Source organism: Cervus elaphus, chromosome 17, assembly GCF_910594005.1.
Source record: "Cervus elaphus chromosome 17, mCerEla1.1, whole genome shotgun sequence".
NCBI lineage: Eukaryota > Metazoa > Chordata > Mammalia > Artiodactyla > Cervidae > Cervus > Cervus elaphus.
The window spans coordinates 3,597,714-3,609,844 of NC_057831.1; positions in this window are offsets into that span (position 1 = coordinate 3,597,714).

Here is a 12,131-nt window from a genome sequence, read left to right on the forward strand (position 1 = left end):
ACTGGTCTCCTTTAGGATGGACTGGTTGGGTCTCCTTGCAGTTCAAGGGACTCTCAAGAGTCCTCTCCAACACCACAGTTCAAAAGCACCAATTCTTTGTCACTCAGCTTTCTTTATAGTCCAGCTCTCACATCCATACATGACTACTGGAAAAACCATAGCCTTGACTACATGGATCTTTGTTGACAAAGTAATGTCTGCTTTTTAATATGCTGTCTAGGTTAGTCATAAGTTTTCTTCCAAGGAGTAAGCATGTTTTTATTTCATGGCTGCAGTCACCATCTGCAGTAATTTTGGAGCCCCAAAAAATAAAGTCTGCCGCTGTTTCTCCATCAATTTCTCCAGCAGTAAATCATAAAATATATTTATTAGTATTCTCAAACAGGTTTATTCTCTGCAATGAGGCCAAAGGGCTTCTCTGGTAGCTCAGCTGGTAAATAGTCTGCCTGCAATGCAGGAGATCTGGGTTCTATCCCTGGGTTGGGAAGAGCCCCTGGAGAAGGGTGTAGCAACCCACTCCAGTAATCTTGCCTGGAGATTCCCATGGACAGAAGAGGCCAGTGGGCTATAGTCCATGGTGTCACAAAGAGTTAGACGACTGAGCAACTGAGCACAGCAAAGCACAATGAGGTCAAAATTAGGTAAACGGGGATTCTTTTACCAATTAATGCTTCACTATTTTATTTAGTAAAGCAGTGCTCAAAAGTCTCCAAGCTAAGCTTCAGCAATATATGAACCGTGAACTTCCAGATATTCAAGCTGATTTTAGAAAAGACAGAAGAACCACAAATTGCCAACATCGACTGAAACATCAAAAAGGCAAGAGAGTTCCATAAAAACATCTATTTCTGCTTTATTGGCTATGCCAAAGCCTTTGACTGTGTGGATCACAATAAACTGTGGAAAATTCTGAAAGAGATGGGAATACCAGACCACCTGACCTGCCTCTTGAGAAACCTGTATGCAGCTCAGGAAGAAACATTTAGAACTGGACATGGAACAACAGACTGGTTCCAAATAGGAAAAGGAGTATGTCAAGGCTGTATATTGTCACCATGCTTATTTAACTTCTATGCAGAGTACATCATGAGAAACGCTGGGCTGGAGGAAGCACAAGCTGGAATCAAGATTGCCAAGAGAAATATCAAGATGCATAAATATGCATCTCAGATATGCAGATGACACCATGCTCCTGGCAGAAAGTGAAGAAGAACTAAAGAGCCTCTTGATGAAGGTGAAAGAGAATAGTGAAAAAGTTAGCTTAAAGCTCAACATTCAGAGAAGTAAAATCATGGCATCCAGTCCCATCACTTCATGGCAAATAGATGGGGAAACAGTGGAAACAGTGGCTGACTTTATTTTTGGGGGGCTCCAAAATCAATGCAGATGGTGATTGCAGCCATGAAATTAAAAGACACTTACTCCTTGGAAGGAAAGTTATGACCAACCTAGACAGCATATTAAATGGAAGAGGTACTACTTTGCCAACAAAGGCCCATTTAGCAAGGCTCTGGTTTTTCCAGTACTCATGTATGGATGTGAGATTTGGACTATTAAGAAAGCTGAGCACCGAAGAATTGATGTTTTTGAACTGTTGAACTGTGGTGTTGGAGAAGACTTTTGAGAGTCCCTTGGACTGCAAGGAGATCCAACCAGTCCATCCTAAGGGAAATCAGTCCTGAATATTCATTGGAAGGACTGATGCTGAAGCAGAAACTCCAATACTTTGGCCACCTGATGCAAAGAGCTGACTCGTTTGAAAAGACCCTGATGCTTGGAAAGATTGAGGGCAGGAGGAGAAGGGGACGACAGAGGATGAGATGGTTGAATGGCATCACTGAATGAATTGATATAAGCTTGAGTAAATTTGGAGAGTTGGTGATGGACAGGGAGACCTGGCGTGCTGCACTTCCTGGGGTCACAAAGAGTTGGACATGACTGAGCAACTGAACCAAACTGAAGTGAATTTTATCTTGTTAATAATGATCTAGACATTCAATGAATTTTATCATTTAATTTAATAGGGCAGAACTCTAAAGTATCAAGCTACTGAAAATCTGAAGAAACTGCTTTTAAGTAAACATATCATAAAACCAATGCAATGGACATATCATCCCCAAATGCAACAGACATGAACCTGGGCAATCTTTGGGAGATTTGGGGTGACAGGGACACCTGGCTTGCTGCAATCCATGGGGTCCTGAAAAATGAAACATGACTGAGGAACCGAAAAGCAAATATTATAAAACTTAATGTTAAAGAGTTCATCCAAAACCTTTTATCCCATTTATCTCAATTTCATTACTTATGAAAATATCATCACATCAAGTTAATTTTATTGTTGACAAATTTTATAAGAGATAACGTGAGCATATTGATTTTTCAGTAGACTTGGGTACAACAGAAGTGTTATAATTAATTTTGATGCCTTTAAAGGCATGTCTCTATTAATTAAACCATTGCTTAAACTTGTTTTTGTTCCCTAGATAACTTCTGGATTGTGTAATCCTTTTTAAACTAAAGTTACACTTAAATATATAATTTATTTGGAAGCACTTTCCTTTATGTCAGTGAACTAGAACTCTTTCACAAATTAACTTTGATAATGTCATCTGGACATACAGACACATCATAATTACAAGGTACACAGAGCTATACATATATCCAGATAGACATAGATCTTATGGTTTTCCTGCTTGAATTAAAAAAGTTATCCCCCAGGGTTTGTTTCTTGTCGTTTTTTTTCTTTTAATTTTAGGGTCTACTAATTGAGCCAAGACTATAGTCTCAAAAGATGTGAGCTTGGTTTACACTTCAAAAATATAATAAGAATTATAACACCAAGCTTTCTTTTAGGAATACCTATGTCTTCTTGGGATCAGAACTTTGCAAAGATGTTTAATCAATCTGGCTTTCTCTACAGTTTTGGAATATGAAAAAGAGCTCCAGCCTGGCCATTTATGAGTTAAGTACTTGCAAGCACTGGCTTTATTCTAATTGTATCCAAGGGCTATAGTGTTTAGTTGCTTAGCTGTGTGTGACTTTTTGTAACCCCATGGACTATAGTCTACCAGGCTCCTCTGGCCATGAGACTTTCCAGGCAAGAATCCTGGAGCAGGTAGCCATTCCCTTCTCCAAGGGAATCTTCCCAATTCAGGGATCAAACCCGGGTCTTCTGCATTGCATGTGGATTCTTTACCATCTGAGACACCAGGGAAGCCCAGTTGTATCTGAAGCCAACCAGAATTCCCCTGAGTGGCTGTCTCTCAGGGAGCTGTTTGGCCTTTGAGACACAGTTTCCCATTATTTATTTGGCAGCCTAATTCAGTTATAATCTGAACAACTTTCTGAGAGGGCAGTGTGATCATTGAATGTGCTTCTTTCTTTCTCAGATTCTTTTCCATTACAGCTTATTACAAGATATTGAATATAGTTCCCTGTTCCCTGTGCTAGACAGTAGGCTCTTGTTGTTTGTATATTTTATGCATAGTAGTGTGTATCTGTTAATTCCAAACTCTTAATTTATCCTCCCCCACCCCCTCACTTTTCCCTTTGATAATTATGTTTTCTGTCTTTTTTTTTCTTCTGTGAAAGAGTTCATTTGTATAATATTTTCAGATTCCACGTACAAGTGACATTACACAATATTTGTCTTTGTCTTATTTAATTAGTATGATAATCTCTAGGTTCATCTGTGTTGCTGCAGTTGGCATTATTTCATTATTTTTTATTGCTGAGTGATATTCCACTATATATATACCACATCTTCTTTATCCATTCATCTGTTGATGGACATTTAAGTTGCTTCCATGTGTAGGCTATTGTAAATACTGCTCCTGTGAACATTGGGGTATATGTATGTTTTTTATTTAGACCTTTAATCTTCTTTCAGTACCTCATTTATAATGATGAAGTCTGGATATCAAGAGAATTCACCAAAGCACCTGAGAGGAGTGCTGAGAACTAGGTGGGGCGCAAAGGACCATGCTCGTATCAGGCACCCGTCCAAGGGAGGCTCCAAGCCTCCTCTGCTGGATGTCTTTGATATGTTGTCAGTTACATCAAGAAAATATCAACAAATACAAAATAACAATAAAGAATTTTCAAAAAGGGAATTTTATTCAAACCAAATTAAAAATTATAAACTGGGATACAGACTCTAAGAAAACCCTGAGAACTATTTTACCTGTTAGAAGTTGAAGGCAAAAGACATGGACATTTTCAGGATACAGGATTATACATCAAAATGATGTATTGATATCAATATTTTCATTATGATGTTTTCTTCATTATATAGAGAAATAGATAGCTAGAGATACATCAAATGATTATATACTATTCCTGTACTAGTTTGGCCTATGTCAGGCTGAGGCAGAATAGAACCTTTCAAAATTAAATAGGACATGGTAACAACACAGAGGAAAGAGGATATAGGAAAGGCATAACCAGTTCAGTTCAGCCGCTCACTCATGTCCAACTCTTTGTGACCCCATGGACTGCAGCATGCCAGTGTTCCCTGTCCATCACCAACTCCCATAGCTTGCTCAAACTCATGTTCATCGAGTCAGTGATGCCATCCAACCATCTGGTCCACTATCGTCCCCTTCTCCTCCTGCCTTCAATCTTTCCCAGCATTAGGGCTTTTTCAATAAGTCAGTTGTTCACATCAGGTGGCCAAAGTATTGGAGTTTCAGCCTTAGCATCACTCCTTCCAATGAATATTCAGGACTGATTCCCTTTAGGAATGATTAGTTTGATCTCTTTGTTGTCCAAGGGATTGTCGAGAGTCTTCTCCATCACCACAATTCAAAAACATCAATTCTTCAGTGCTCAGCTTTCTTTATAGTCCAACACTCATATCCATACATGACTACTGGAAAAACCATAGCTTTGACAATTCGCAAATTTGTTGTCAAAGTACTGTCTCTTCTTTTTAATATGCTGTCTGGGTTTTCTTCCAAAGAGCAAGTGTCTTTTAATTTAATGGCTACAGGCCATCTTCATCAATTTTGGAGGCCAAGAAAATAAAGTCTGACGCTGCTTCCACTGTTTCCCCATCTATCTGCCAAGAAGTGATGGGACTGGATGCCATATTCTTAGTTTTTGATGATGAGCTTTAAGCCAGTTTTTTCACTCTCCTCTATCACTTTCATTAAGAGGCTCTTTAGAACCTCTTCACTTTCTGCCATAAAGGTGATGTCATCGGCATATCTGAGGTTATTGATATTTCTCCTGGCAATCTTGATTCCAGCTTGTGCTTCATCCAGCCCAGCGTTTCTCATGATGTACTCCGCATAGAAGTTAAATAAGCAGGATGACAGTATACAGCCTTGACGTACTCCTTTCCCTATTTGGAACCAGTCCATTGTTCCATGTCCAGTTCCGACTGTTGCTTCTTGACCTACATACAGATTTCTCAGGAGGCAGGTAAAGTGGCCTGGTATTCTTATCTCTTTGAGTATTTTCCACAGTTTGTTGTTAACTACACAGTCAAAGGCTTAGGCATAGTCAATAAAGCAGAAGTATATGTTTCTCTGGAACTTTCTGGTTTTTTCAGTGATCCAGCAGATACTCACAATTTGATTTCTGGTTTCTCTGCCTTTTCTAAATCCAGCTTGAACATCTAGAAGTTCTCAGTTCACATACTGTTGAACCATGGCTTGGAGAATTTTGAGCATTACTTTACTAGCATGTGAGATGAGTGCAATTGTGTGGTAGTTTGAGCATTCTTTGGAATTGCCTTTCTTTGGGATTGAAATGAAAACTGACATTTTCCAGTGTTGTGGCCACTGAAAAGTTTACCAAATTTGCTGGCATGTTGAGTGAAACACTTTCACAGCAACATCTTTTAGGATTTGAAATGGATCTATTGGAATTCCATCACCTCTGCTAGCTTTGTTCATAGTGATGCTTCCTAAGGCCCACTTGACTTTCATTCCAGCATGTCTGGCTCTAGGTGAGTGATCACAGCATCGTGGTTATCTGGGTCATGAAGATCTTTTTGTACAAGACTTGGAACTGACTGTGGCTCAGATCATGAACTCCTTATTGTCAAATTCAGACTTAAACTGAACAGAGTAGGGATAACCACTAGACCATTTAGGTATGACCTAAATCAAATCCCTTATGAATATACAGTGGAAGTGAGAAATAGATTTAAGGGACTAGATCTGATAGACAGAGAGCCTGATGAACTATGGACAGAGGTTCATGATGTTGTACAGGAGACAGGGATCAAGACCATGCCCATGGAAAGAAATGCAAAAAGGCAAAATGGTTGTCTGACGAGGACTTACAAATAGCTGTGAAAAGAAGAGAAGCAAATAGCAAAGGAGAAAAGGAAAGATATTCCCATTTGAATGCAGAGTTCCAAAGAATAGCAAGGAGAGGTAAGAAAGCCTTCCTCAGTGATCAATACAAAGAAATAGAGGAAAACAACAGAATGGGAAAGACTAGAGATCTCTTCAAGAAAATTAGAGATACCAAGGGAATATTTCATGCAAAAATGGGCTCAATAAAGGACAGAAATGGTATGGACCTAAGACAAGCAGAAGATATTAAGAACAGGTGGCAAGAATACACAGAAGAACTGTACAAAAAAGATCTTCATGACCCAGATAATCACAATGTGTGATCACTCACCTAGAGCCAGACATCCTGGAATGTGAAGTCAAGTGGGCCTTAGAAAGCATCACTACGAAAAAAGCTAGTGGATGTGATGGAATTCCAGTTGAGCTACTTCAAATCCTGAAAGATGATGCTGTGAAAGTGCTGCACTCAATATGCCAGCATATTTGGAAAACTCAGGAGTGGCCACAGGACTGGAAAAGGTCCATTTTCATTCCAATCCCAAAGAAAGGCAATCCCAAAGAATGCTCAAACTACCACACAATTGCACTCATCTCAGACGCTAGTAAAGTAATGTTCAAAATTCTCCAAGCAAGGCTTCAGCAATATGTTAACCGAGAACTTCCATATGTTCAAGCTGGATTTAGAAAAGGCAGAGGAACCAGAGATCAAATTGCAAATTGCCAATATCCGCTGGATCATCAAAAAAGCAAGAGAGTTCCAGAAAAACATCTATTTCTGCTTTATTGACTATGCCAAAGCCTTCGACTGTGTGGATCACAATAAACTGTGGAAAACTGTGAAGGAGATGGGAATACCAGACCACTGACCTGCCTCTTGAGGAACCTGTATGCAGCTCAGGAAGAAACAGTTAGAACTGGACATGGAACAACAGACTGGTTCCAAATAGGAAAAGGAGTATGTCAAGGCTGTATATTGTCACCCTGCTTATTTAACTTATATGCAGAGTACATCATGAGAAACGGCGGGTTGGAAGAAGCACAAGCTGGAATCAAGATTGCTGGGAGAAATATCAATAACCTCAGATATGCAGATGACACCACCCTTATGGCAGAAAGTGAAGAGGAACTGAAAAGCCTCTTGATGAAAGTGAAAGAGGAGAGTGAAAAAGTTGGCTTAAAGCTCAACATTCAGAAAACTAAGATCATGGCATCTGGTCCCATCGCCTCATGGCAAATAGATTGGGAGACAGTGGAAACAGCATCAGACTTTATTTTTTGGGGCTCCAAAATCACTGCAGATGGTGCCTGCAGTCATGAAATTAAGAGACACTTACTCCTTGAAAGGAAAGTTATGACCAACCTAGATAGCATATTAAAAAGCAGAGACATTACTTTGCCAACAAAGGTCCAGCTGGTCAAGGCTATGGTTTTTCCAGTGGTCATGAATGGATGTGAGAGTTGGACTGTGAAGAAAGCTGAGCACTGAAAAATTGATGCCTTTGAACTGTGGTGTTGGAGAAGACTCTTGAGAGTCGCTTGGACTGCAAGGAGCTCTAACCAGCCCATCCTGAAGGAGATCAGTCCTGGGTGTTCATTGGAAGGACTGATGTTGAAGCTGAAAGTCCAATATTTTAGCCACCTGATGCGAAGAGTTGACTCATTGGAAAAGACCCTGATGCTTGGAGGGATTGGGGGCAGGAGGAGAAGGGGACTACAGAGGATGAGATGGCTGGATGGCATCACCGACTCAATGGGCATGAGTTTGAGTAAACTCCAGGAGTTTTTGATGGACAGGGAGGCCTGGCCTGATGCGATTCATGGGGTCACAAAGAATCGGGCATGACTGAGCGACTGAACTGAATTGAAATCTGTGTATTCTTGCTACCTCTTCTTGATATCTTCCGCTTCTGTCAGGTCCATACCATTTCTGTCCTTTACTGTCCCTGTATTTGCATAAAATGCTTCCTTGGTGTCTCCAATTTACTTGAAGACATCTCTAGTCTTTCCCATTTTATTGTTTTCCTCTCTTTCTTTGTATTGATCACTGAGGAAGGCTTTCTTATTTCTGTTTGCTATTCTTTAGAACTCTGCATTCAAATGGACATATCTTTCCTTTTCTCCTTTGCCTTTCACTTCTCTTCTTTCCTCAACTATTTGTAAGGCCTCCTCAGACACCATTTTGCTTTTTAGCATTTCTCTTTCTTGTGGATGGTCTTGATCACCACCTCCTGTACAATATCATGAGCCTCCATCCATAATTCTTCAGACATCTGTCTATCAGATCTAATCCCTTGAAGCTTTTGTCACTTCCACTGTATAATCATAAGGGATTTGATTTAGGTCATAACTGAATGGTCTACTGGTTTCCCTACTTTCTTGAATCTAAGTCTGAATTTTGCAATAAGGAATTCATGTCTGAGCCAAATCTATTATTCAGGAAGTATATTCAGGAAAATCATATAGAAGTGGAAAAAAAAATAAGAGGCAGCATATTTGTGAAAAACAATGATATCAGAATAAAACTAAGGGCTTATAGTAGGATAAAAGGGAATTTAAAACTCAAAAACATGATGAAATAAAAGCAGCTGGAGTCTTTTAGTGATCATAAGTGTCTATTATAGCAATGGAAACACATTTTGAAATGAGATAATAAGACAAATATGTGGAATTTAAATATTTGTATAAGTTATAATGAAGTATATTCAGAATACAGAGACTGTTAAGGTAAACTTTAGTCAATTCTGACAAGTTTGTGAGTTTTTATATGTATTCATTTTATTTGAATAAAGATAAAATTTAATTTTATATTTTGCATTTTAAACATTAAATAGTAATGTAATGGTAATTCCTTAGGAGGAATTTTGATTAGAAATCATAATGCAATATTTGAATTATTATTAATAATTTAACTAATAATGTTATCAAATATATGAACTTTTATTGTGTCCATTTTCACCATTCATATTCTGCCAGTGTAATCGGTATATTTTCCTTCTTTCACATAGCTCAAGTTGGAAGCAAAGATGAATTTTCTTTTAGGATCTAGTGCTGCTCAAAAGGGATTCATTGGTGGTTCAGTGGAAAAGAATCTGCCTGCCAATGCAGGAGATGCAGGAGATGAGGGTTAGATCCATGGGTTGGGAAGATCCCCTGGAGGAGCAAATGGCAACCCACTCCAGTATTCTTGCCAGGAAAATCCCACGACAGAGGAGTCTGGCAGGTTACAGTCAGTGGGGTCGCAAAGAGTTGGACACGACTGAGCATGTACCCACACACGCAAGTTGCTCAAAAAGGATTTGTTTCATATGAAATTATCTTCTCCTTAGGGTGCAAACAAAGATTGCTTTCTTCTTTTTTATCTTTTTAATTTAAGTTTTTCTAGGAAATATTTACATGAGCTGAAGAGATATAAATCCAAAGGCATGGGAAACTAATACTATTTTATCAGAAAAAAATTATTATTTGCCTAAGATATAAAGTAATAAGACCTAATTCAGGTAAAGTTGATTTTACTCTGACATCTGCTAAATCATCTGTGGATGAAGGAATTTGGAGGATCAGAATCATTTTCACTGATATTCAGGCAATCTGATTTTAGGCAAGTTTTGTTCTTTTTGGTTAATGCATTGTTTTAATCATGTTTTTAAAAGCTTGCTGCATTTTCTGATGGTCTTGTTGGACAGCCTGAGAAGGCTAGATAACCCCTCCCATGGTTAGCAGTTTCCTAGAGATAGTAAACAACTTCCCTCTTGGCATTCCTTTCACATGCAAGCCAAACAATTCAAAGCCCAGGTACCCAGCAGCCTTTTCATCTAACTTTCACACACCAAGTCTTTATTTCCTCTTTTTTAAATCACTCTATGGCCAGATACCAGACAACTACAGACCACTCCTATAACCCAGAGCCCATGGAAAGCATTCAAACTGTCTAATCCTAAACTTGCTCATAGTTGCCTACCCTGCCACACAATAAAAGATCTGCACTGTGAGTTTTTCTTTCTTCCTTCTGTCACTTGAAGGACCCTGGTACTTCCCCATGGCCCTTTGTTGTGTGACAAGCTCCATCTTCTTGGTAATTGTAAGCAAGAAACTGTTCTTTCAAAGGCATTTTCTTCCACATCTGTCACCTTACCATACATGGTTAAAACAAGTCCCTAACACATTTTAATACATGCATCAATTCATTGTTCTCTAGAAATGGTATCTGTTTGGTATAAGAATATCAGAAGTTGTTAATTAGACTCTTTTGACTGCTATCCTTCACAATTGCCCTGGCACTGGAATACCTTAGCTGTGTATTTATAATGAAAATAGCAAGTCATGAATTAAAAAATGAGAAATTTAGCACTAGCATTTGGAAACATATCTTTGAAAATGCCACATATGATAGTATCAGTTCTTTCATTTGGGGATCATACATTTATTTAATATTACTTCTTGCTAGTTGAAATTTAAAAGAATATATGGCAAATATTAAAGCAATGAAGTTCAGAACTATTTATCTTTGCCAAGAACATAGATTCTGCCAATTAGAGGCTGCAGTATCATTAAAATTTAACAGGTACAATTGGTTGCTAGGAAATATTCCTTGCCAGTTCATATAATATTTCTGAGATTTGCCTTTTTATAGTTTTCTAATTTTTAATGAATCGATAAAAGTTGATTTTAACATGCCATCAACAGTTTTCAAGATGTTGTATAAGTAAAAATCATATAAATTGCATATCACTAAGTGAAAGAATCCAATTTGAAGGACCTGCATATTATATGATTCCATGTACATGACATTCTGGAAAGGGCAAAACTATGAAGAAAACAAAATGATTAGTGATTGTCAGTGTTTTGATGGGAGACATGAATGGCTAGATGGATCACAAGATTTTTAGAGCAGCAAAAATATTCTGCATGATATTATGGTGGTGAATATATGACATTATATATTTGTTCAAACTAAGAGAATGTATAACAGGAAGAATGAATCCTAAATGGTGAACTTCAGGTCATGTGTCAATGGAGTCTCATCCACTGTAACAAATAAACCACTTTGGAGGGAGTGTTTATGATGGGGGAGGTTATGCATATAAGAGGACAAGTGGTATACTGAAAATCTCTGTATTTTCCTCTTAATTCTATTTTGAACCTAAAACTTCCCTATAAAGAGTCTTTACTTTTGTTTAATTACATGAATCATTTCCCTGTTCTGTAGTATATCACTCTAATAGCTATTTAAGACACTAAGTAGTCAAGGTAGATGTTTGTGTGTGTTTGTGTTGGGTTATTTCATAAAACAAAGTAATAGAATAATCTAAGAATCTAAGTTAGGAAACCAAACTACTTACAAGATCTCAACAGTTCATGAACATCACTTCTAGAGCTCTGCTATTATAAGTGTGGTCTGAGGATGAACTGATGCCAAAACAGTTGAGGGCAAGTTGGAAATGCAGAATCTCAGACCCCACCTTGGATGCACTGAACCTGAATTTGTACTTGAACAACATCCTCTGGTGATTTGTTTGCACATCAAAGTTTGAAAAGTGCTTCCCTAAATAGTAGCTTTTCACATGATCCAATTAACAGATTTTGTAGACTTTGTTTTTCAGTTGAATTCCTAGAGAATAAATACCACAGGCCCACTGTGAGTTCTGTAGCCCCACCCCCACTATGTTCTCCCAACCCCAACCAAGACACACCAATTACCTTTGGAAGATGAGACATAGCTGAATTGTCAAGAGAGAGTTCTTTGGCCACAGCCTGACAAAATAACAGTATACAACATACCTACCATAGATATCTAGGCTTAGAGTTCATTCATGAGGTTTT